Here is a 21,882-nt window from a genome sequence, read left to right on the forward strand (position 1 = left end):
TCCTATGTGAGGTGGCAAAATGTGGCTGGAAAGATACAGCTAGGCAGATTTGCAAGGCCCCCTGAGAGGTGCTTTCAGGGGAGTCCCACAATGCTCTGGCCTTGGCCATTCCCCAGCTAATGGTTTCAGAGATGACTTCTGATAAGCGAGGACTCCTGGCTGTAAGCACCAGAAACCTACATGAGCTAGCCCAAGCCAAAGGGTTCTCAAGGAACACAAGGCCAAGAGGCAACTGGACCTTAGGGATGTTCTGGAATCAGGGATAAAAGCCCCGTGGACACTTAAGGGTTCCCTCACTCCTTGTCTCTTTTTCCTGCTTCTCTGCAAGTCTACTTTATCCATCTAATTGGCTTTTTCTACTTTCTAACCTGCTTGGTACAGATGGCCATTACCAGCAGCTCCTGCACCGTATTTCCTCCAATTATGAGCACAGCCTGACTGGAGTTGAACTTCTAAGTCCAGATTCCCCAAGAGGGAGATATTGCCTTGTCCAGTGGGCTAGGAAGGTGTGTTGAAGAGAGACAGCCCCTCAGTGCCCACGCTGTGCCTGGCTTCCCTCCACAGGCCTGCGTCTGATCATCCAAACAAGGACTCCCCCTGGTGCCCTTTTGTACGGGTGATCCTGCACCCTTTCTTGAGCATCCACTCCTGAGCTGCTTTCACTGCAGCTCTGCCTCGTTCCTCCTGCTGAGAGACAAAAGCAGGAGAAGCCCAGTCCCAGGGAGACCATAGGCGGGAGAGCCCTTCTCCTTCACTCTGACTTGGCAGACAAATCCATGCCTTACTCACCAGGGTTCCATTTAACTGCTGCCCCTTTAAATATGGAATTATCTAGTACTTGCCATGTTTACTGGGTGGGACAGAAATCAGAGGTCTGCTTGAGCCCTCTTGGTGGAGTTATTTTCTTCTTTACTTTTGGAGGACTTTTGGGGAGGGGACCAACCCAAATGCCTTCTGACTTGGGAGGACAAGCCACTTAAAAACTCTGGGCTCCTGTTCTCAGTGTGTGAGACTGAAGGTAAGTAGCCCAGTGCTGTCTTTTCATACAAATGTAGAGGAGAAGGAAGAGATGCCTCCATCCTTGAGCATTTACCTGGGGATGTGGAAGTTTATTCTGAGCTGAACTCCCTGAGATCTTGTGCAGATATATGTTGCAGTCACTGGTTCCTTCTTGGCATTTGAGCTAATGTAGAATCCTTTCCTCTCCAGCCCTCCCAGTCCTATGGCCTGACCAACTGGGGAAAGATCAGCAATGCAATGTGTCTGCAGACAGCAGATGTGTCTAGTCCTCCTAGGTGTGGCCTCCCTGATGTACCTTTGGTCTGATTCCCCAGGGAGTTCCCCCTCCACCCCAACACACTCCCTCAATTGCCATGCCAGCAAAACACAGCTAACTCCAGTCTAAGGTATCACACTTAAGATGCATGCAGTCAGCATGCAGTTATTTAATGGCTGTCTTTGCCATTTTGGTACAACAAGTTTCTTGGTGGAAAGAGGTGTGGTCTTGAAATCAGGAAGCCTGGGTTTTAGTTCATGGTTCTGCCTCTGTGAAAATTTGAGCAAGTCACTCACTCTTCCTGGATTTTGATTTTCTTGTTGTGCAATGAGTTGTACTCAGTGACCTCTGTGATAAGTTCCTGCTCTGACTAGCTTTTGAGCTTCACAATTTCAGAACGCTCCAGACCTTTACCGGAAAGTGTGTGTCCAGGAAAGGTGCAACTCAGAAGAGCCAGTTCTGTTAGCTTGCTAGGGTGACCATGACAAAGTACCAGGAACTGGGTGGCTTAAACAACGGATATTTATTGTGTCGTAGTTCTAGAGGCTAGAAGTCCAAGATCAAGGTGTCTGCAGGGTTGGCTCCTCCTGAGGGCTTTGAAGGAGGATCTGTTCCATAGCCGCCTCCTGGCTGCTGGTGGCTACTAGCAGTCCTAGGTGTCTTGTCTTCTCTGCCTTCATCTTCACTGGCATTCTCCCTGTGTGTCTGTCTGTCTGTCTGTCTCTGTCCAGATTTCCCTTTTTATCAAGACACTAGTCATACTGGATTACGCCCACCCTAATGACCTCATTTTAACCTGATTACCCCCGTAAAGACCCTGTTTCCAAGTAAAGTCACATTCTCAGGTACTAGGAGTTGGGACTTCAATGTAACTATCTTATCAGGGGACACAATTCAGCCGGCTCATAGCAGCAGTCATAATGCTTGGTTAGATATTTCTGCATGGGCGGAGTGAAGAAATGAACTTAAAATGGATTTTTGAATTTTTTCAATTAGGTAATACCTTCCTCTTATTTTAATGGAATACTTGGGGTTGAGTTTATCAAGTATTATCAGGTTTGAGGTGTGGTGTGCCTCCAGATGGTTCTCTCTAAGGAAATGTTACATGTTTCTTTTTTCCTCCTCCCAACTTATTCCCCTCTCATTCTTCTGTGTCTCCAGCTCCAGGTATATTCTTATTCCATTCTCCTTCATCTCCCTACCTGGATCTCAGAAAATAAAGGAGTATATGTTCTTTATTCTCTGGTTCACTATCCAGAGTAAAAATGCAGCCATCGTCCTCGCTGAATCATTATTTCTGCTTTGAGGGCCTCTCCCACCCCTTCCCCACCTCCTCCCACTTCTCCCAGGATTTATGGAAACCTTGGGCCTGGAAGGGACCTGAGATGTATTCTGAGCCCACAAGTGGCTTGGGACTCCTTGCACGGCCTACGTGTTTAGGCCATCTCTGCACGACCATCTCTCCACTTGTGAGGTATCTGATTGAGGTATCTGACTGATGCCTGTGAGCATTAGATATCTCTTTCTTATGTCAGGTTGAAATCCACATGTCCCTTCTGTCACCAATGAGCTCTCTTGAGCATGAAAGCCAAGCCATTCCAACTCCCATGGGAAGCCTTTGGAAGCAACACCAACTACCCAGGTTCAGACTCCTTAACATTTTTGTTCTTGTTTTGTTTGTGGGGGAAGGTAATTAGGTTTATCTTATTATTATTTTAATGGAGGCGCTGGGATTGAACCCAGGACCACATGCTTGTTTAGCATGCACACTACCACCGAGCCATTCCCTCTCACCCCCAGGCTCCTTTACATTTGAGAGGCAGATTTCTCTGGTTCCGTTAGTTGTTTAACAGTCAGCTTCAGGGTCTGCAACTGATTAGTTGAGATAACTTGGGCAGGTGAAATAATCTCTTTGAATATCACGGTCCGTATCCTTGAACTGAGTTACAGCTGGAAGACTTGAATTTCAAGGGCCTGCTCTCTCCTTGTCCAGCTTCACTCTTCTGAACCTCAGTCTGTTAATCCACAGAATGGAGACCATTCTACTAGCCTTCCCCCGCAGGACTGCTGTGAAATCAGATGCGATAGTGTTTGTCAAATTTGTTTGTTGCCAGTTACAACTGCTGCCGCTACTGTTGCTAAGTTCCTGGCAGGAGGCCCTCTTTCTAGACTGGATCAACACCGGAAGTAAATAAAAAACTTTTGTTGCAAGTCATCCTGAGCTTCTAGGAAGTGGCTGGGGACAGGACGTGTGGGAAAGCCAGGAGGGCTATTCGCAGAATTATTTCCAACCCGTAACCCCCCGTAAGTTCTGATGGTTATCCAGCTTCTAGAGGGCCGGGGAAAGGCCAAGTTCAGTTCTTAGAAGATCACATCAGGGAGACGCGCAGTCACTGTTTTGGAACAAATTAACCTCAACTGCATTTTTGCTACTTTGTTTTCATGATATCTTGTCCATTCTAGATACAGTATTGAAGTATATGCAATATACTTCAGAAATAATGCAAAATAATCTCCCTGTTGCTCAAGTACACCGATAATCCCTCAATTTAGAATATCTGCCTAAATGTACGTATCTTTCCTATGTCTTTCCACTTCAATAGATTTTACCTTCCCTTCCAAGTTAACTAAAAAGATGATTTATGTTCATTTATTCTATGTTCCGAAGCGTCAAATGAATACAAGTTTAAATATTTTTTCCTGAAAAAAAAGTTAAGCAAAGCACAGGATGATGGGCATGCTTTTGAGCCCCTTCCTCCTCCGTATGGAGAACTAGGTCCTTTTGACTTAAGTGACTTCAGTTTAAAAGATGCAGAAAAAGAGTTCTTTTGGAATCACGAAAGAAAACGATAGGATTTTGTTTCTTCCTGGCTGTCGTCTTTTCTCACACATCTCTCCTGGCATAAAGCAGAACTACAGAACTGTGTGTGGACAGATGACACTTACAACGAGAACTGAATGAGCCCTCCTCACGGAGGGGGCCCAGAGGCTCCCACTGGTGGCACTGACGGCCAGTGGGGTCCTTTCCACAGAATGTTGTTTCATCCTCGGGGTTTGTGGGGTGACTTTGCAGCCATCCTGGGCCTCTGGTTGCCCTGCTCACGTCTAAGAGAGCATTTGGTGCCTCTTTCAGCCACTCTAATGCAAAGAGGAGAGAAGTTGCTCTCAGGAGCCTGAGGACTTGACATCTGTCATGCTTACGCACGAATGATTTTAGTCTCCAGAGAATCACATCAGGAGCTAATTAAAGACAACCCTAAATTATTTGTCTGGGTCAGAGTCTTGTTCACTCTTATTCAAGATAAAGAGACTTGTTTTGATAGTATCATAGAAGCTCCTGATGAATCTTGGATGTTTGCTCTCTGCCTTTCTGATGCCCTAGTGATTGTTAATTTTTGTTTTGGCCCTGACTTTGGTATGAAAACATCTACAAAATTTGCTCAAATCCTTTCTACTACTCGGTGTAATCAACTGAAAACTTACATAACGTCAGTGAAACCAGCTGGTGGTGGTAGGAATGTATATTTAGAGATGACAGAAATAAAGACTTTGAATCTTTATCATTAAAACAAACCCAAAAGTAAGCAAAATATGCAACACATATAATTTTTAAAAGGTTAAGATACCCATATTAGAGCAACGGTTCTTAAATTTTTCTATTTATCAGGGTCACCACAGTAATTTTGCTGAAGCCTTTCAAAATCTGTTTTCTTTTTCTTTTTTTTAAAGCTCCACTGGTGATTCTGATAGATGCCATTCCACAAAACAGTCCTTTATATTTTTTAATTCAAACTCTATCAGCGCTGGCCCTTGTGATGTTAGCTGTTCTCATTAACCCAATTACTCCCCTTCATTTTACTTATAAAATCATAAGCTGAACTTAGTTAGTGCATACTTAAAAAAATTGGGCTAATTTATAAAATCTTAGGGAATTCTGTTGTTCACAAAGTAATTTCTCTTTTATCCCCTTTTAAGCTTTCATTTCTTTTATTAGTCTTTAATCCTCTTCTAGCTAAAAACAAGACAAACAAAACAACCCAGGAAAAACAAAGCAGGGAATAATTAGAGAAAAAACCCTTTCAATGGCCATGTACATGTGTTTTCATGTATACAAGTGTGTTAGTATGGGTTTTTTTGTTGTTGTTGGCTTTTTTTTTTTTTTTTTTTTAGGTTGTAGTATCAATCTACCTCAAATGAGCTCAAGCAGAAAAGTGACTGTATTGGCTCAAAGAACTGGAAGGTACAGGGAAGCATCTGCTTCAGCTCGATTTAGAGAATTCATTAATCACCCCAACTTCCTTCCCAACCTTGAGCCTCCCTTTCTTTCATTGGAAATAGGCTTCCTCCACGCGGCTGAGAGCAGTGGCCACGAGCCCCAGAGATTCACAGACCCATGGCCAACTAAGTACCCGAATAGAGAGACCTCTCTTCTAATGTCTGCAAATCAGCTCCAGGAAAGGCTCCATTTCCTTCCTCCTGCTTGGGTCCCACATCTTTGCTTTGATGGTGCAGTGATTGGCAGCACCACCTAGAGCACGTGGAAAGTGAAGGAGCCGCCCCAGAAAAGAGTTGCTTTTGTATATTATTTTGTAAAGGGCCAGATAGTAAATATATTAGGCTTTATGGGCTATATAGAAGCCCATATTCTTTTTCCTCTCCTACTAAGCTTTCTTAGTACCACACCGAGGAAACAGTACTGGGAGTAGAAACAAAATTGAGCAGGAAAGGAAAATGGGGCCAAAGGTAAGAGGGAATGCGGAAAAAATGGGTGAGGGTAAATGAGAGCATACTTTAGAAAGTATTAAGGCCATATTTGTTATTGAAAAGAACAAAACGAAGGCGATCTCGAGTTGTAAAGCTAGGAACATGATGATTGGTTATCCATCCCTTGCAAAAAAAAGTAAAAGGAACATTTATTTTGCTTAAATATGAGCAACAGGGAAAGACCATGGTTAATGTCCACACAAAGTTTGTATAAGAAAAAGTACAAGGAGCAGAGTAACAGTTCCTTCAGGCGATGGAAGCACATAACAAGAACATGCTCACAAAAGAGAGGAAAACCATAACCTAAATTTAAAACAAGCCAAGATGAAATAAGAAGCTATGGAGAACAACGTAAGTTAAAGGTAGAGAAACTCACAAATGTAGTTTTTGGAAAATAGGAATATTTGAAAATAAAGGTGAATGATGGAACTACCTCAGACACGTATTGGAAACTTAAAAAATCATTTCAGAAATAAAGATTAAACTACATTGAATACAAGAGCAATAAGTACATATAACTCATTTGTTTTTGCTATTTTTAAAGTATAGTGATTAACATTATTACATTAGTTTTATTTGTACAACATAGTGATTTTATTTTTATAGTTTATACTCCATTTGAAGTTACTATACAATATTGGCTACATTCCCTGTGTTGTACAATATATCCTTGTAGATTATTTATTTCATACATAGTAGTTTGTGCCTCTTAATCTTCTACCCCTATCTTGCCCCTCACCCTTCGCTTTCCCCACTGGTAACCACTAGTTTGTTCTCTATATCTGGGCCTGTTTCTGTTTTGCTGTGTTTGTTTATTGTTTTGATTCCACATATAAGTAATAACATACAGTATTGTATTTCTCCATCTGACTTGCTTCACTTATCATGATACCCTCTAGGTCCATCCATGTTGTTCCTAATGGCCAATTTTCAATATTTTTAGTGGCTGTGTAATATTCCTGTGTGTGGGAGGTGGAGAGGGATACATCACATCTTCTTTGTCCGGTCATCTGTTGATGGACATTTAGTTTGCTTCCATACCTTGGCTATTGTGAATAATGTTGCTGTGAACATTGGGATGAACATATCTTTTCAAAGTACTGTTTTTGTTTTCACTGGATATATATTCTGAGGTGGAACTGCTGGATCATATGGTAGTTCTATTTTGAATTTTTTGAGGAACCTCCATATTGTTTTCCACAGCGGCACAAGTTTCCATTTCTACCAGCAGTGCAGCAGGGTTCCCGTCTCTGCATTCTTACCAACATTTGTTATTTCTTGTCTTTTTGATAATAGCCTTTCTAATAGGTGTGAGGTGATAGCTCATTGTTGTTTTGATTTGCATTCCCTGATAATTAGTAATGTTGAGAATCTTTTCATATACTTGTTGGTCATCTGTATGTATTCTTTGGAAAAATGTCTATTCAGATACTCTGCCAATTTTTTAATCAGATTGTTTTCATTTGTGTGCTGTTGAGTTGTATGAGTTCTTTATATATTTTGAGTATTAACCTCTTATCCAATATATGATTTGAAAATATTTTCTCCCATTCTTTAGGTTGACTTTTCATTTTGTTGATGGTTTCCTTTGATGTGCAGAAACTTTTTAGTTTGATATAGTCCCATTTGTTTATTTTTGCTTTTGTTGTGTTTTCACTTTTTGTTGCCTTTGCTTTTGGTGTCAAATCCAAAAAATCATTTCTAAGACCATCATTAGGGAGCTTATATTTTCTTCTAGGAGTTTTATGATTTCAGGCTTTATGTTCAAGTCTTTTATCTATTTTAGTTGATTTTGTATATGGTGAAAGATAGTGGCCCAGTTTCATTCTTTTGCACATGTATGTCCAGTTTTCTCAACACCACTTATTGAAGAGAATATCCTTTCCTCAATGAGTTTCTTGGCTCCCTTGTAATAAATTAATTGACCATATATGCATAGGTTTATATTTGGGCTCTCTATTCTGTTCCACTGACCTATGCATCTTTTTTTATGCTAATACCATCCCGTTTTGATTACTGAAGTTTTATAATATAGTTTTGAACCAGGAAGTGTGATGCCGCTGGCTTTATTATTACTTCTCAGTATTTCTTTGGCTATTGAGAGTCTTGTGATTCCATCCAAATTTTAGGATTATTTGTCTATTTCTATGAAAAGTGTCATTGGAATTTTGATAGAGATTGTGTTGAATCTATGGATCACTTTGTGTAGTATGGTAATTTTAACAATATTAATTCTTCCAGTCCATGAGCACAGATGTTCTTTCCATGTATTTGTGTCTTCTTCAATCTCATTGATGTCTAATAGTTTTTAGGGGATAAGTCTTTCACCTCCTTGGTTAAACTTATTGCTAGATATTTTATTCTTTGTGATGCAATTGAAAATAGGATTCTTTTCTTATTTCTCCTTTCTGATAGCTTATAATGTATAGAAACACAACTGATTTTTGTATATAGATTTTTGTATCCTGCAACTTTAATGAGTTTATTATTTCTAACAGTTTTTTTTTTTTTAATGGAGTCTTTAGGGTTTTCTATAGAAAATATCATGTCATCTGTAAAGAGTAACAGTTTTATTTCTTCCTTTCTGATTTAGATGCCTTTTATCTCATACCTAATTGCTCTGGCTAGGATTTCCAGTACCATGCTGAGTAAAAGTGGTGAGAGTAGGCATCTTCTTCTTAAGTTTTTTTTTTTTTTCCACTATTGAGTATGATGTTAACCATGGGTTTGTCATATATGGCCTTTATTATGTTGAGATATATTCCCTCTATACCTACTTTGATGAGAGTTTTTATCATGAAAGGATGTTGTCAAATGCTTTTTCTCCACTTACTGAGATGATTTTATGATTTTTATCCTTCATTTCATTAATGTAGTGCATCACATTGATAAATTTGTAGATGTTGAACCATCCTTGCGTCCTTGTAATAAATCTCACTTGATCATGATGTATTATCTTTTTAATGTATTAAACTGTTGGATTCAGTTTACTGATATTTTGTTGATGATTTTTGCATCTATGTTCATCAGGGATTATTGGCCTATACTTTACTTTTCTTGTAGTATCCATGGCTAGTTTTGATATCAGGGTAATGCTGGCCTCATAAAATGAATTTGGAATTGTCCCCTTCCCTTCTATTTTTTGGGAGAGTTTGAGAAGGATTGGTATTAATTTTTCTTTAAATGTTTGGCAGAATTCACCAGTGAAGCCATCTGGTCCTGGACTTTTTTTTTGTTGGGAGATTTTTGATCACCAATTCAATCTTTATATTAGTAATTGATTGATTGATTCAGAGTTTCTATTTCCTTCTGATTCAGTCTTGGTAATTTGTATTTTTGTAGGAATTTATCTATTTCTTCTAAGTTCTCCAATTTGTTGCCATATAATTGTTCATAGTAGTTTCTTATGATCCTTTGTATTTCTGTGGTTATCATTTGTACCAGCCCTTAGTTTCATTGATCTTTTCTATTGTGGTTTTAGTCTCTTTCATTTATTTCTGCTCTGATCTTTGTCATTCCTTCCTTCTAATAACTTTGGGCTTAGTTTGCTCTTCTTTTTCTAGTTCCTTGAAGTGTAAAGTTTGGTTGTTTATTTGAAATCTTTCTTCTTTATATAAGCACTTATCACTATGAACTTCCTTCTTAGAATGGCTTTTGCTGCCTCCTATAAGTTTTGATATGTTGTATTTCAATGTTCATTTGTCTCACAATATTTTGTTGATTTTTCTTTTGATTTCTTCCTTGACCTACTGGTTGTTTAACAACATGTTTAATCTCCATATATTTGTGAATTTTCCAGTTTTCTTCTTGTAACTGACTTCTAGTTTCATACCATTGTGGTCAGAAAAGATGCTCAAAAAGTGATTTCAGTCTTCTTAAATTTATCAAGACTAATTCTGTGGCCGAGAATATGGTCTATCCTGGAGGATATTCTGTGTGTGCTTTGAATAGACTTTCAAGAATTACAAGATAATTGAGGAAATTTGCACAGTGACTAGATATTTGATGATATTAAACATTGTTATTTTTAGGTGTAATAAAAGATATGAACAGTGAAATTTGGCTTTCATTCAGAATTCTGTGAAAACAAATTGCTTCTCATTTCTGATATTCTATCATAGGAATCAGCTCATTGGAATACCAAGAATTTGTTTGGAATAGATGCTACTACCCCTCATGAAGAAATGTGCTCATAGATAGATGGGTTATTGGAATGTCGAAAACTTTTGAAAAGGAACTACCTCTGAACACAGACATATAAATCTTCAGATCTGTCATAAGCTGTGAAAACAAAAAAGGAATCATTGTCTATACTGCAGAATCCTGTTATCTTTCTCATAGTACTCTGAAAAACAGAGAAAGGCTGAGAAACTAATTCCTTTTAGTCTAGTTAAATTAAGATAAATATACCAGTTCAAGTAATCTGAAAAGGTCTGATTTGTTCTTTTGGGCTAGGGCTTCAGTGAGCAGATGTGTAAATTCATACAGGTAGAAGAACTGAAATGCAGTGTTTCTTTAAAGTACTAATTATCATTCCTAATCTGGGGCTCTTAGAGTGAAAGTGTCAGATCACCCTCTCTTTGAATATTCTACATATTCACATGCATGTATTCCACATATCTCTCTGTGTCTATGTGTCTATCTCTATGTGTCTACTGTCTCCGCATATTCTCAAACCAGTGGATGTAGAAACGTTTTTAAAAGTGAAAATGGATCAGTATATATGCTGAATTGGCACCCAGGCAGTTAGATGGATTTGAATATTCAGTCTGAAGAAGGACACATTCCAATCAAAGGAGTTTGCCTCGTGTCTAGTAGTCTGAGGCCCCACCACAGGGGTGTGGGTACAAGATGCTTCTCCAAGTGCAGGTCTAGGCAGGTTGCTCCCAGTTTCCCTCGGTACCAAAGATACCAGGAAACCTTTGAGGAAATCTCAAGGAGGCAGTCAGGGAGGGAAGCCCCCCTCTGGTCCTTTTCATGGTTTTGCTCTTAGGGATTGGTTGGTTGTAGATTTGTTGGGGTGCCCTCATCTACTTTATGTTCTTTGTTCTCTGTTCTCCCACACCCCTGGCTGGCTGAGTGGTAGTCTGGATTGCCGGTGGGCTCTGTGGATTGCCTGCTCTTTCCTTCCCCACTTGGAAAGCTCTGCACGTATGATTTCTTATTTTTACCCCTTGTCCCAAAGCTGCAGGCAGTCAGCTGCCTGCGAGGTTGTTTTGATGATGGTGATGCAGCCCTTCCCAGCATCTTCCAGCTCCTCAGTGAACAGCCTAGGTCAGCGTCACAAGGAACTAAAAATAGCTGGAAACGCGCTAGCTAGTCATTCTCAAGTAGCCGGGTCAGATGAGGCACCAGAGCAAAGAGTCTCGGAGCCTGGCGTACAGCTCTAAGAACTGCAGGCGTCTATTTACGGAAAGCCGGTGTGTGATTTTGGCAGCAGGAGAGTGACAGACACAGTCACACACACCCGTGCTGCATACACAATGAACCTCGGGGAAAAGTAAAGTGCCAGCCGTATATCTAGAGGTGAACAAACAGTGGCTCCTGGAGGGGTCTCCCTGGAGGAAGTGAGATACGGCCAGGTCTGGAGTGAGGTGCTGCCTGTGGACAGCCAGCAGGGGTAAGAGCAGGAAGGAAGGACTCCTTGTCGTGGCTGATGCCGTACAGTCAAGAAGATGAATGTGGTGGCCCGAGGAGCCTCACAGCTCCGGCTGGACGTCTCCCTTTGCTCCTTACTAGCTTGTTACTTTCTATTCGTTTTCATCAGTTGTCTCGCTTCTAAAGTGAGGCTGATGCCTACCATGGAGAGCTGTCGAGGGGACTAAGGAAGGCCTTCCGTGCACGTTTCCTCGCATGCCCAGTGCAGAGGTGGCAAGCATAATTGTTAACGTCTTTCTTCACATAGAAATCAGCACAGTGACAAGGCCGGTTTACTCACTGCCTTCCTGAAGCCCATCTGGTTTTACTGGGAGCCCCTAAGTTTGGCTTAGTTGCCCACATGACGTGGGGGCTTCTTGAGGGGCTGTGATCTGGTGAATGTAAGACCAGGGTGGATGATGCTGTCCTGGGTCAGTTTAGGCCAGTGTTTTTCAACTTTAGGTCATGACCATTAGTGGTTCAAGACATCAATTTTGTGGTCTAAATCCAGCCTTGACAAACACAGCAGAGCAGAACAGAACCAAACAGAAGAGATGCGGCAGTATTGGGGGGGGCCTGCACTCAGTGAAGGTTTCAGTCACACAGATACATGTGTGCCTGGGTTGTAGTGTGAAATGGGTTTCTGGTTGTGGTCAAAAAGTAAAAAACAAACAAGCAAAAATTGTGGTCTGGAGGATCAGAGATTTGGTTTAGGGAGTTCTGACTACTCTGGGAGTTCAGGCTTCTGATCAGTGAATTCCTAAGGAGATCTTTATACCACTTGTAGTTGGGGGGGTCTGTTGGGGAATCATCTGATTTGATTTTTTTTTTTTTTTTGCATAAAGCAGATGGAAATTCTAGTCTAGAATTCCCCACAATGTGCAGGTGAATGAGGGCTACTCGAATGGTGGACCAGTTCCCACTGATCATCTTCTGCCTTAAAATGCCCCAGTATTGGGCTCCAGGTGATGCCGACATGGAGGGTATGTGGAGTCAGAGAGGCAGGTGGAGAACGAGGTGTGGCTGGATGGCCGCCTGGCGGAGGGATGGCAGTGGGAGATAGAAGTGAGAGCTGGAGGACTAGGAAGCGCCTTTGCTCACCGGTTACTTGCCGAACGTCTACACAGGACAGGCCCGAGCTGAGGCCTGAGGGCCGTGTGTGGGGCTGAAAGGCCAGGTGCCGCTCCTGCCCTCACAGAGCACAGTGTCTAGTTGGGGGAGATGAGGGACCTGCCAAAGAAACAGTTTAATCCAATGAGTACAGTTTCTTCCTGTTAAGACTTCCCATGTCCTTGGGCATCATATGGGGTTAAAACAGCTTTTTTAAAAAAAATTTTGTTTTTTTACTTAAGAACATAACTTCTCATGTAATTTTAAATGTTATTCAAAGAAGGTACAGCTTTTTTTTTGGGGGGGGGGATGCAGGATACACCCTCCCTAGAGTGTAAGCATCGACATCATCATCGTTGGCTTAATAGCAGCTGCCGATTAAGAAAGTGTTCAGCGTCAAGAACGCACACATCTCAACCCCAATGGTCAATGAACCGACTCCTAATTTAATACTACATTAATCTATAAATTAATAGAAGCAATACTATTCACGTGGGTCACAAGTAATATTTCTCCTTGCATAAGCTCATATCACAATAGATAACCTACTGATAGTTAACAGGAAAATAAACCTGAATTAATACCTAATTATTTATGAAAGCAATTGTTAACCCAAGACAGGTGAGCACTTGAGAAAGGATTTTTTTTCTTCCAAATTCCTTGGAAGACAAAGTATCAAAGCACATGCAAAAAGAAATATGAAATAGCTTTTTAAATATTTGTGGCACATGCATTTGTTCTCTTTTCCTAGTTTCCTCATTCCTAGCTAGGAGGGAGAGGAATGAGGTACTCTCCCTCTCTGTGTACACACACACACACACACACACACACACACACACACACACTGCTAAATTGAGCTGCTTTTTAAGTTACGGGAGCCTCAGTTTTTTTCCGGTGGGCTAGTGGCCCACAAAAGCGGAAAGCTCTCCTCACCCACATCCAGCAGCTGGAAAAGCTCATTTCCAGAGGAGTCCTGGGCGCCTCATTGTCCTGGCTGATGAAGCCAGAACTTGTCTTTCTGTTTATCAAGAATACTTGGTGTCATTTTTTGATAGTAACAGTAACACTTGCCCCTTGTGAAGAACATGGATAACACAAAGTACACACCTAGGTTTTATACCTGGAAATTGTTGCCAGAAGCCTCCTTAGAGGTTTATTTTTCCCAGGTTATCGTATGTGAAGAGGAAAGGGTGTGTTTTGACATGTTACTAGGTTTGCCAAGTCTAGAAATGATTTGAAATGCGTCCTTTCCCAGAGCTAAGTCATTCTCCTCTTGGCTTCCCGTAGAAAAATACCGTGACCTTTTCTTCTTCGGGCAGGATAGGGTGGTGACAGTTGTATTAACCGCGCAGAACCATTCCTGGCCATCTCTCACGGTGCCTTGTTGTCTTAGCAGGAAGGAGGACACTGCTGGTGAAGGTTTAGGATGGAGGCACCAGGGTTGCAAAGCACTTAGGGGTCAAGGCCGGCATCGCCATTTGGGTAGTGGTTTGTACAGAGCAGTGATTCTCAACCAGGGGTGATGGGTAAATTTATGACTCCTCTGGTGGGCTTTCCAAACTACACAGGCCCTCCTCTGCTGTCATATCCAGGCACATATCAGATGTTCAGGAGTAAATGTAGGTGGTTCAGAAAGCCCTGCAGGTAATTCTCATCCCACCCCTCTCCTGCTCCACCTACTGGTACGAAGGGGAAGGCACATAAACCCTGCTCAAATACAGAGAATGGAGGTGAAAAATATAAACGTTGGCAGCTAAAGGGTTCAGTCAAAAAATGAACAGCAGGCATTGTTTCTCAGAGGCATCTTTTCCTGCACAGAAGTGTCCCCTGATGTTCCCAAATGTGGCTTCCCGGGCATCACCACAATCTGAGAGAAGACAGAGCTCTTTGCCAGGGGCTCATACTGTCCCCCAAGCTTGGTAAATAAAGCTCCAAGCCCGGAGCTGGAAGGCTCTGTTCCCTGTGAGAGCCACACTTTGTTGGCACTGCTCTGGAGCCCAGTGATGCAATGTGCAGTTTCAGCCTGCCTTGGTCAGAAACCCCAAGCAAACGAGTCCTCTGATTTAAAGGAAAATAGCAGCAAGTATTTTTAGTAAAGTGTTACTTTTAAAAATATTTTCAACTTTTGGCAGCTTATAATTTAGACGTGTCTCTTGTAAGTAGTAAACAGTTGGCTTAAAAAAATCATTCTGTCTTTTGATTCTGCGTGTAGAGGATATATTTATGTATTATTCATATATGTCATATATACTGAATGTCACGCATGTTATTATTTTGCTGTTTGTCCCACTTGTTTTTGTTTCCTTTTCTCTCATTTTTGGCCACCTTTTGAAAAATTTTAACCTTTTCTTGTTAGTTTGAAAGTAACATACTTTGTTCCTATTCCTGTTAATTCAACAAACATACTTAAACCAAAGTCTAAAATTGCTCAGTAAGTTTAACCTCCTCCTGACAATTCAAGTGCCTTAGAACACTTTGACATCCATGCACCTTGCTCCTGACTTACGTCATACCTGGAGGTTTTAAATATTGTTTAATTTAAACCTACAGGACATCATCATAGCTGTTTCATGGAGTCAGTTTCCCCTGATGTATTTACGACTTCTGTTCTCTTCATGTTTCATTTCTTAGAATTTTCTCTAGTGGAGGTAGGCTAGTGGCAAACGTACAGTGTTTGGTGATCGGAAAATATCTTTATTTTCCTTCTTGAAAAATATTTTTTGTGGGAATAGGGTTCTTTGTTGGCAGTTGCTTCCCTTTAGGATGTTGTGTTGTCTCCTGGCTTCTGTTGCTAAGTTCAGCTGTCAGTCTCTTTCCTTAGAATGCAGTCTTTTTCTCTGGCTGCTTTTAAGACACTTTCTGTGTTGTGGTTGATTTGCGGTTTCACCGTATCATGTCTGGGTGTGGATTTAAAAAAAAATTATCTTGCTTGAGAGTCACTGAGCTTCTTTACTTGTCCACTTGTTGCTTCTTACCAGTTCAGGTATATTGTGAGCCCTTATCTTTTGAAATCCAGCCTCTTCCCTATTTTTGTTCCTCTTCTTCTATAGCTCTGAGGCCCATCCCCCCTTCCATGTTGCTTCACTTCTTTTTGATTTTGTCCCTTTGCTTTGTGCTGCGTCCTGAATGAGTCCTCCCCACCCGCCTTCCCTTTGGTTCCCTCTGTGTCTCATCTGATTGTTAACCTCAGTTTCTGTACTTTTTGTTTTCACAAATTCTACTAATCCCTTTTTCAAATCTCTTAGGTCATTAAAGCGTTTCCTCTTCCCTACAGATATTTTCAACTTGTTTTACTTTAAAAAGACATATTGAGCATGTTCTAGAATGTCCCAGAATTTAAATATCTGAAACTTTTATGGACTCTTTTTTTTCCTGCCACTCTTATTCATGGTGCCCTGTTTCCTTGTATGATTACTTTGTGAGTTGCTCATTTTCCTAAGAACATTATTTTGGGAATTCTTTGAGGTTTAGGATGAAACAGTATCCTTTCACAGAGGATCTGCATTCTGTCAGGCATTTAGGGAACTCTGCCAGTCCAGTTTTATAATCTAAATTTGTATCTTGAGGAGTTTGCAACATGTAGAGGGTGTGGGTTTGGACTGCAGTGAGGTGCATGGGCTAGCTTGCAGTGACAGCTTTTTAGAGAGTTTTCTTGAGCTGGTCTGCCCGGAGCTAAAGCATCTTTTCTCACAGCGCCCTGGTGGAGCAGGGGTTGGTCTACCACTGGGTCCTCCTCATCCTTAAGTCCAAAGCCTTAACCTCTCAACCATTCTGGAACCTCTCTGGTTCCTCCTCAACCTGAAGTAGCCTTTGCAGGGCCTGCTTTATGGAGGGTCTTGGATTTCTATTCACATGTCCTGTCAGGACCTGAAAAGTGAAGCTCATACTCCCCAGGTTTGGTAAATACCCCAGAACAAAAGTACCTTCAGTGCTTGGTTCTCAACCCTGGGTCCCATTTTCACTTGGATTTTGACCTAGTAATTTCTTACTGTCCTGTTAGTGCAATACTTTAAAAAAAAAAAAGTTAACCATTAGTTTTTGTTGTTTTCAGTGGGAAGGTGGTCAGAATTACCTAGTCTGTTTACATTTCTGGAAATAGAGTTGTCTAATTATAGAAACAAAGAAAGCTTTTGTCAAAAGTTTAGTGTTGCTGGTTTACATAGAAGATTCTGTTACTCCATCTGTAAAAAAGGCATTTAAATAGCCATCAGTTTTGGAATCTGCATCAGTAAAGTCTGTAGAAACCCTTGCGGGCTGAATTAAAATGATACTTATTTATTTTGCCTTGTTCCAGAAACAATTTAAGGTGATTAAAATCTTAAAATTTCTAAGATCACCACTTAGAAAGTAAAGAGGGAAGGGCATTTGGTGGCGCACGCCCTGAATGCTAATCTCTGCTCTGTAATGACATGCGAACCTCATTTTACTGCACTTTGCTTTGTTGAGCTTTGTAGATATTTTGTTTGTATAAAGTGAAGGTTTGTAGCAACTCTGCATTGTCAGATGATGGTTAGCAGTAAAGTTTTTTTTTTAAATTAAGGTACATACATTTTTTAAAAAGACAATGCTATTTATTGCATTCTTAATTGACTACAGGATAGTGTGAACATAACTTTTGTTGTAGGCACTGGGAAAGCAAAGAATTCATGCGACTCGCTCTGTTGAGAAGGTCACTTTATTGAGGAGGTCTGGAACTGAACCTCAGTACATCTCCCAGGTCAGCCAGTAACTAGAGGAGTTCTTTCTCAGAGTTGATTCTCTGACAACTCCCTTAAGTTATATGCAAATGGTTTTACTTGCAAATGAGAGTTTTTCTGTAACATGGTCCATAGCTTGAAGCAAATTCTCAGGAGGTTTAAGACCCAAGGAAGGTTATGAACTACTGAAGTCTGTACAAGGACATCTTAGGTAAATAATTTATCCCCTGTATGTTAGTTTTCTAATCTGTATTTTGATGAAACACCATACTTCATGGATTTACTGTAAGGATTTTTCAAAAAGGCAGTAATATGTGAACATGTCTTGAAAAATTTATCCATCTTTTAGAAAAAACTTAGTAAAATGTTCTAGCTTTTTGTTAACACTGATTAAACTGTTCAGGCTATTAGTATGACAGAGGGTACCAAAACACTGTAGAAAAGTGTTTATCTTAATGACATTTATTCAACAAACAGTCGAATGCCTACTATGTGCCAAGTGCAGGAGGTCCAGTGAATAAAACACTGTCCTGTACTGCCTCGTACAGGACACAGGTCCAGGTATTCTCTGTGCTGTTTTCAAAATGCACTCGGTGCCTGTGGAGGCCAGAGGAAGGGCACGAGGGTGGGAGGCAGGTGAGCGAGCTGTTCCGTGACTCTTGGAGGTGTTACCACCGAACACCAAAGTCAGCCAAAGGCAGCCTAAGCAGCAGTGATGGGGAAACAGTGTGATGTGTGTACTGCACGGGTGTGTAAAGGCAGAGCAAGTCGGTGATGCTGGCACAGAGAACAAAGGGCAGGGCCTAAGGCTATCTGTGTGGCAGGGGCCAGATCAGGGAGGGTTTTGTGGGTTGGGCTGGATTCTGGGCATTATCAGCTAAAGAGGACATCAGATGCTTTAAGCAGAGGATCGAAACTATTAGATTTCGTTAGAACACTTTGGTAGCAGACTGGGAGCGGGAGAGGGCTGAGAGGATAGGAAATCTGGTTAGGTATTTTTTGGTATTGTTTCAAAAGAGATTTGTGTGCCTGAAATGGGAGTTGGAGAAAAGATAGATTATAACATTGCTTAGTAGGTAAATCAACATGATTGTCAAGTTGAGTACATGGGTAGGGTGATGGAGAGGGAAGTCTCACTTGGGTGGTGGGCTGAACCCCCAAATGACATACAAAACCAGGAGGAATATGACGAGTTTGGGCTTGTTGCAACTGAGTGGATATCTGGGTGGAAATGCGTCATAGGTAGAAAGGTCTGGGCTAGAGATTAAATGCATGGAGGCTCTGGTAAATAGATGATTGCTGAGACCATGTGAGTGGCTGAGATCAGCCAAGACAAATATGGAGATGAGTAGGGCATGTCAGCATTTGAAAGGTAAGTGTGTGAAGAGCCCCAGAGAGAGAAGGCACCCACGATGTTACAACACAGGAGATGAAGTAGTTTCAAGGAATCAATTATTAACCCTGGCAAATACAGAGAGATCCTCTGATAAGATAAGACCTAAACATATTTGTTGGACAATCAGGAGGCCTCTTTTTTATTTAATGAGGGATGGGAACCAGATGGGAGATGAACAGGAAGGGAGGCAGTAAATGGAGAGGAAGTGCACACAGCTTGAGAAGTCTGGGTACGAAGGGGAGAAGGGAGATAGGGCTGGTATTAATTATCAAGGGAGTTACTATTTTTTCAAAAGGACAGGAGAAAAAGGAACGTTTGTTTATAGGCTGAGGAGGAAGGAATAGAAAGGGAGAGGTTGAAGATCAGAGTTGTTTTTTTTCCCAGGATCAGAAATCTGGTAGAAATCTTTAGGCTGTTCAGGAAGACCTAATGAGAATTTAACTTGTAGCCAGTTCCTCAAGAGAGCTCTACACAATCGCTGATCCATCAATAAAAACTAGAGGACTTCCCTAGAGAAGTCAAAGAAGTAACAGCTCAGTAGGCAATTACAGAATTATTTAAAAAAATAAAGCAGGTCAGGATAATTGTATTGTTAATTGTAGTTTGTTGCCAACCGAAGAAGCTTCTTTTCTCTGGGATGAACATAAATCAATGTAATCCAAAATTGTATTTTTCTGCAGAGATTATGTTACAAACTGGTAGGAAAGTCAACTGGTGGTTTACTCTACTCACCACAAGAGCAGCATGAGCTCCGGAAAGTGGTGAAAGCTTTCGGTCCCTTGTGCATATGCCAGTCAAGTCACCAAGAGTCCTGTGTACCAGTAAGGCCAGGGGTCAGCCAGCCCACGTGACGGCAAGCAGGCAAATTCCTGATTACCAAGGACCTATTTTTATATTCGTTAAAAAAAACTTTGGTTAAGTTGATAATTTGAATGATTCTAAAATTCCGTTCAAGAATATATATATACATATATATATATATATATATATGTGTATATATATATATATGCAATTTTTTTTTTTTGCAAGGGGTAGGTAAATAGGTTTATTTATTTATTTGATTTTTCAGAGGAGGCACTGGGGATTGAACCCAGGACCTCACGCATGCTAGGCATGTGCTATACCACTGAGCCATAACCTCCCCCCTAAAAACGTATTTATTTCTCCTTGCTGGAATAACTTAAATTTTAATAAGTAAGTTTTAATGCAGTGAAGAACTGTGAATCAAATAAAGACAGAGTCATCTCTGGGGAAACGTAATAATTAGAGAAACTTTTGAATAAAATAATAATTTAAGGTAGGGTAGGAAGAACCTGAATACCCGAATAAGAGGTGACTACTTTTAAATGGCTGCAGAATGCTCTGGCTGGTTTCTTTAAAAAATAAAGTGTAAATCTTAAAACATTAAAAACAAAACAAAAATTCAAAAATGTATTTAAAGGCTTGAACCCTTGGGACTTTGTCAGTGAAAGCGATATCTGTAGCAAGCTAATAAAGCCAAGAAAATTTAAATCTAGATTATTCCTTCATTCCATCCATTCACTAAGTCAACAAACGCTGCTTGAGCACCTGGTAAAAGATCTCAAACCTGGCAACACACAGAGCACTTTTTAATCGGTTGCTTGTCCACTCATGCTTGGACTCTTCCAAGAGGCTGTGCTCCTCCTGCCACAGGCTCGCCTGGGCAGTGGTCCTCACCGCCTCATCCCTCTTAGGCTTGTGTTACCCTCCCCTGTTGCTGCCTCTGGCTGACCTCCTGGTCCCTTTCCTTCATTCACCGACCGCTTTGGCACCTTAGTTTTCCTCTCCGCTACAACTCTGGATGATTTTAATGTCCGCCTGTCCAACTCAACTTGTCTCTTCAGGTTTCTTGATCGTTTGGTTGCCAATGACATTCTTTACTTCTCTTAGCAAGGTCACGCCTTGGGTCATCCTACACCATCGCTCTTCTGAGATCACTGATCCAAGCATCCTGGTCTCAGGCGAGCACTTCTGTCCTTCCAAACCTGCTTGTTCAACAACTCCCAGCAGATCAGAGCTGTTGTCGGACAGTCCATCGGGCTCTCTGCTGTCTTCTCAACACTTTGTGTTGCCTTCATGTCCTTACCTATTCGGTTTAGATACTGCAGGACCACTTTCCAGTAACTCAATTTCAAAAATTATTCAATTATTGTCCTTTGTTCTATCAGACTTATCTGGCCAAACCCCAAGTATCTCCATTTCTCCATGTCTGTACCTAGGCACCAGTGTTAGGAGAGGGGAACAAAAATAAAACCACAGAGGGAGACACACTATTGCCTCATTCCCTTTTCCACAGCCAACAGTTGTGTCAGGTAGCTTCTGACATCTTCCTCCTCTACTACCTGGAAGGGAACGCCTCCAAGCAGTCAGTTACTCCCCGGAGGTCGGATCCCATCCGTGCCTTTGTGTCCCTGGCTCTACTGGATCTCTCAGCGGCGTTCAGCACCTGTGCAAAAGAATGCCCTTCCCTGGGCTTTCGTGACTTTCCTCCTGGTCTTCCTTTCGTTTCTTTAGCTACTGCTTGTCAGTCTCCTTTGCCTGCTCATCTTCTGCCACTTGACTTTTGAGAGCCCCCATGGCCTTGCCTTAGGCCATCTTTTCTTTATAGTAGAGATCGGCACTTTTCTTCTTCTTTAAAGGGCCATGTAGTAAATTATTTTAGGCCTTGTAGGCCCTAAGGCCCATCACACCTGCGCAACTCTGCCACTGCAGCACGAAAGCAGCCATGGACGATAATGAATGAGCTGCGTTCCAATAAAACTTTATTTACAAAAACAGTGGGCTGGATTGGGACTATGGTATGCCACACTCTGTACTCTCCCTAGAGAAGTATCCTCTCTTGTGTCTCCAATGACCATCTACACACCAAATTCACACACAAATCTGTATATCCAACTACCTAAAGTTCACATTTATATGTCTGAAAGACATCTCAAATCTTAACTGAGGAATTGAACTCTTTGTCCCCAAATCTGGTCTCC

General features: G+C 41.3%; 1 long non-coding RNA gene across 2 annotated transcripts in view; it reads left to right on the forward strand.

The window, feature by feature from the left end:
• Positions 1-21,882, forward strand: part of LOC116153950 (uncharacterized) — a 115,541-nt gene that overhangs the window by 68,916 nt on the left and 24,743 nt on the right. The window lies entirely within an intron of this gene.

This window comes from Camelus dromedarius, chromosome 7, assembly GCF_036321535.1.
Source record: "Camelus dromedarius isolate mCamDro1 chromosome 7, mCamDro1.pat, whole genome shotgun sequence".
Taxonomy (NCBI): Eukaryota; Metazoa; Chordata; class Mammalia; order Artiodactyla; family Camelidae; genus Camelus; species Camelus dromedarius.